The sequence below is a fragment of the Octopus sinensis genome, linkage group LG10 (assembly GCF_006345805.1).
Source record: "Octopus sinensis linkage group LG10, ASM634580v1, whole genome shotgun sequence".
Taxonomy (NCBI): Eukaryota; Metazoa; Mollusca; class Cephalopoda; order Octopoda; family Octopodidae; genus Octopus; species Octopus sinensis.
The window spans coordinates 85700201-85705200 of NC_043006.1; the positions used below are offsets into that span (position 1 = coordinate 85700201).

At 39.8% G+C, this 5000-nt stretch overlaps 1 protein-coding gene across 2 annotated transcripts in view; it reads left to right on the top strand.

Moving 5' to 3' along the window:
- The first annotated feature begins 1633 nt into the window (after positions 1-1633).
- LOC115216283 (probable serine/threonine-protein kinase DDB_G0281745) overlaps positions 1634-5000 on the top strand; it is a 9205-nt gene continuing 5838 nt past the window's right edge. The window contains exons 1-2 of one of the 2 annotated variants that reach the window (XR_005001063.1): positions 1634-1769; positions 4397-4454. The gene's annotated coding sequence lies outside the window, so the exon portion shown is untranslated. Of the gene's footprint in view, positions 1770-4396; positions 4455-5000 lie in introns of those variants that run through there. The other variant, XM_036506912.1, reaches the window with a different exon arrangement.

A 5000-nucleotide genomic window follows, 5' to 3' on the forward strand; every position in this document is an offset into this window, starting at 1 on the left:
AGAAAGGAGGATTTAACGTTTCGAGCGGAGCTCTTCGTCAGAAACATAGGAAAAGGAAAGATCCAAGGAAGGGAAGACGGAGGAAAAAAATCGCCAACGATACACACGCGGTCATCCGAGAGGATGAAATGCAGAGTCGACGTCGGAAGCATTTGAATTCAGAACATGAAGAACCGAAAGAAATACCGCTAAGCGTTTTGTCCAACGCGCTAACGATTCCGCCATGGAAAAATAATATGTTTCTGCCTTTCTTAACACAAACAGGCTTTCAGAGTATGCTCAAAGGTGCAGTTAAAGGAAGTCATGATATAGTGTCTGTCAGTCGGAACAGGACAATGGAAGTGTGTGCCTAGTTTTCGAAACTAACGTAAGGGAAGAAAATGGGCAGAGCTGGTTTGGCTGGGTTCCAAATACGTTGGAGGAAAAAACACAGGGATTAAGTCAGGTTTTCCCTAACTCTTTTGTTACTTTTGTTGTGTTGTAGGAAGAAGTAGAGAGTAGCGAAGTGACTGCAAATGAGATTTGGTTGGATAGGTCTTTATGCAAAAGTAAGTCTTGATGACTGTTGAAGACTACGGAGCCATATCGCATAAAGTCCAGCCGTTACACGTGTAGTAGTAAGAATTGTTTAAGGATTTCGTTCCTAAAAAGACAGAAAGCAGATGAGGAGAGATAGTAGTGAACAGCTGCAGAGCCTGTAGAGAGAAAAGGTTCTGAAAGCTTCCTGGTCATGGCTTCTTAAGTTGAGGACAAAGATACTGAGTCACCACCCAACCCACCCAACCCTTTACCCACTTCTACCGATTCCTCGTCTTATAGAAAAGAAATGAAGAAAGTTGGGGAAATTGGAAACGAAAAAGTTGTTAAGAAAGAAAAAGAACAAACCAAATGGAAGGAATGTGGAACAAACAAATATCGGTTTACCCGTTTTCCAGAAGAAACCAAGATGAAGAAGCCCGCCTATTCTTTGGAAGCTATGAGGTTTGCAGCGGTGCCATCACAAAATGAAGATTTCAGGGACTTCTTGAAATACCTGCAGGAGAAGAATGGGATTGCTGGTGCGTGAAGAGATGAAGGCAGAGTTTAAAATGCACACGAAGGACTGACTTCAGGTGAAAACCCTAACAAAAGTTTTCCATGAGCTATCAGGAATATGAAGGCCCCTTCCTGCCAAATTCCACAGCTGAACTGCTAACAATCACATATGAGAAGCCACTTCACTTCGTGTACAAAGGATTTGTTCATAGTAATTGATGTAGGAAGCCCTGATGCGAGTCGGGGGGGCATCTCCAGTGTGGGGATCTGTTTCATTATTTCTTTTCTTGTTTCTTGTTTAAATAACGTCTGCCTCAATTGCATCTTGTTTATACCTATTTCTTTACTACCCACAAGGAGCTAAACACAGAGGACAAACAAGGACAGACACGGATATATCGATTATATCGACCCCAGTGCGTAACTGGTACTTATTTAATCGCTCCCGAAAGGATGAAAGGCAAAGTCGACCTCGGCGGAATTTGAACTCAAAACGTAACGGCTTGTTTATCTTGCCTGTTTCTATAACAAAGTGTTGTCATATTGTTCAATGGGTATTACTACTGGTTCAACTGCGTTTATGTATATATGAACCTTGCAAGGACTGTGCAATCAAAGATGACTTTTATTTTTTACTTGCAGGATCTCGAAGGGAGAGTGCTCATCCTAGATTTGAAGACAACACTCTAATCGACCCCACCTCCATTGTGCTGGTTACTTAGTCTGCATATGAGGTCAGTACCTTCCTTTATTTTCAAAGTTTTGTAGTTGTGCAGCAAGTAGCATGTCTGTTTCTATTTTTTATTCCAAAGATTGTCAACCATTATTAGAAGTCATCCAAGACGAATCCTTCTCTGTCGAGTCTTGCAGGGATCACAGAGTGGGGTTTCTCACTACTTTTTTCAATAAACTTTTTAAAAAGTTATTTAAAAACCCGTCGAGTTGGCAGAATCGTTACACGCCAGACAAAATGTCATTAAGTATTACGTTCTGAGTTCAACTTCCAGCTTTACCTTTCCTCCTTTCCTGATCGATAAAATAAATACCAGTTAAGCATTGGCGTTGACATGATAGATTGACCCTTTCCCCCAAGTCTACGGGCGTTATGCCAAAATTGTATCCCTTTTTATCTCTCAGCGATTTAATGGTTACCTTCCTGTGGTAATGTGCCATCGGGTTTAATTTTTTAGTTTCTCTTCACAATTAAAACAACATAGTTTAGCCCAAACTACATTCTAATATCCTTGTTGAATACTCTTACTTCTTAGATCAGAGAATTCGTGTTTTGTTGTTGTTGTCGTTGTTTCATTTTTTGCGTACACTTTGTGGTCATCCATATAAAGCAGCATTATTTTTGCCCTAGTTATGGTAAACCTGTAGACAGGCCTGGATTTTCTCTGTATACTTGTCAGAGAGACTAACACAAGCACGAAAATCAGTGAAGAAAACAAGTCACCCAGAAAGACTCTCTACGAATTTTCACATTTCCAAATGAGTCATTTCCTCATGTTAATCCTAATCCTTCTTTCGATGATCTCATTGGAGATTTTTGAGGTATTTTTCTTTTCTAAAAACAACACTATTATTCTTCTCATTGACCTTGATTGTTCTCAGACCCAAGAGTCAGCAGTGTGGAACGTTGTCGATAGATTACATGTATTCCATCCAGCCAACAGCTAAATTCTTTTTACTTAATCGTACCCTTACTTGGTACCCTCCTATCAATATACAACCGATCGACAGTTCCCTTTGACTTTTTTCTGCTTCCCTTTTGCGCCCCTGCCAATAAATTCTCTTTCTCCAGAAAGTTATATATTTCATCTGCCACGGGGCCAGTTGATAATTTCCAGAAGAATAATAAGCTTGGATTATAATTGATTACTTCCTTTTTCTTTCCTTTGTCCTTCTGTCCCATCATTGTTGTTCCTCTTGTCATCCATGTTGTGAGCTTCATTTTCTCTGCAATGAGTCATATATGGCTGTGTATACTTAGGAGATTTTCGAGCCATAATCCTTGAACACAATCTGATCCAGTAATTTCCTAAGCCATCTCTTTCACTTTATCTTCGTTACTATTTATATTCCCTTGAAGGCGGCGAGCTGGCAGAATCGTTAACAGGTCGGAAAAAATGCTAAGCGATATTTCGTCCGTTTTTACATTCTGAGTTTAAAATCCGCCGAGTTCGACTCTGCTTTTCAGCCTTTCGAGTTCGATAAAATAAGTACCAGTTACGTACTAGGGTCGATATAATCATCTTACCCTCCCCTTAGACTGATGGTTTGTGCCAAGATTCGAAACCAATATTTATATTCTCTTGTTTTGATCTTGTCACATTTCTCTTTTCAATTTCCATAACCAATCCTCTTCCTCTTTCATGCTGAACTCTTTCGCTCCAAATATATCTGACCAAAAATGCTTTGCTGTTTCGGCATCTCGAACACCATTCCTCTGAAGTTCCTTCTCATCATTCTCCTGAGGTTCCTTCAGATGTTGATAAAATTTTCTTTCATGGTTTCTACAGAAACCATTCTGCTGGAATTGGTTTATTATTTGTTGGTATCTCATTTTAAAATTCATTTTTCATTTTAAAATTCTTTTACCTGATATAGCCTCTTGTGTGGGGGATGGGAGTGGAGAGGGGTGTTATCACTTCTTTAACTTCTTGTAATCCTCCGTTTCGACTGCTTTTCTGTGTCTTCTCCGTCCTCATTTCAATGATTGCATTTATCCTTCCAAGTTATTTACTGAACTGTCCATTAATAGTCTTATCATTGAGTGAGAGACCAATGCATTCCATCAAATTGACATTGGGGTTACATATACAAATCATGACTACCCGTCTGATAAGGGTACACCAGGCACATGCATCACAACCATATGTGCACGACATGATGACCTTATATTAAGATAAACAGCACATGACCGTGAAAGTGGGGCCCCAGTTAGAATTTTCTTCAAGTCGAGTAGCTCATCCCGCTCAAAAGGTCCTTGAATAAGGGTCGTTTAAGTATGTTGATCAAAACACCCATGTTTCCAGAGGGATATTATTGAAACCCCAAAGAATTCCTTTCAACACATGTCTATGATGCTCCTCCACTACTTCTGCTCGTGATCAGAGATGCACATATCGTCAGCCACTAAGAGACATGCTCAACTGGTTAAGGTCAAACAACTGACAAGCAAATCTGTGGTATTGAGCAGAATATTTGCTGTAGCCCATCTTTTATACCAAGACAAAACAATGTACATGATAACACTTCCAATCAGTTACTGCATCAGGGCATTTTTTTTTATCATCATCATCATCATCATCATCATTATTATTATTATTATTATTATTATTTTTATTTTCTACTCTAGGTACAAGACCCGAAATTTTGGGAGAGGGGCCAATCGATTAAATCGACCCAAGAACGCAATTGGTGCTTAATTTATTCAGCCCGAAAGGATGAAAAGCAAAATCGACCTTGGCGGAATTTGAACTCAGAACGTAAAGACAGATGAAATATCGCAAAGCATTTCGCCCGACGTGCTAACGTTTCTGCCAGCTCGGCGCTTTATTTATACTTTATTGCCTTTGCACAGCTTCTAACGCTGGAGATGTACTACGGTGTCAGCTGTTCACTACCAGTGAACTAAGGTAACACCTCTTATTTTTCGAGCACCTTCCGGAGTATTCGAACGGTTCCAAGCAGTTTCTGTTTTATGCAAGTGCTCCACCCTTATTGTAGCCCCTATTTGTTCCATGTACTTCTCGAGATTTTTGCTCCCTGTTCCCAGGGCTCCGACAATTATTGGTACTACTGTTACCTTTTACATCGACCACAACTGCTTAACTTCCCAAGCTATCCTGTCATATCTATCGACTTTTCTTTCTTCCTTATTGCATATCTTGTTTTCAGCTGGGCATGCTATATCTATGATCCAGCATAGTTTGCTTTCTTTCTCAATTACGACTATATCC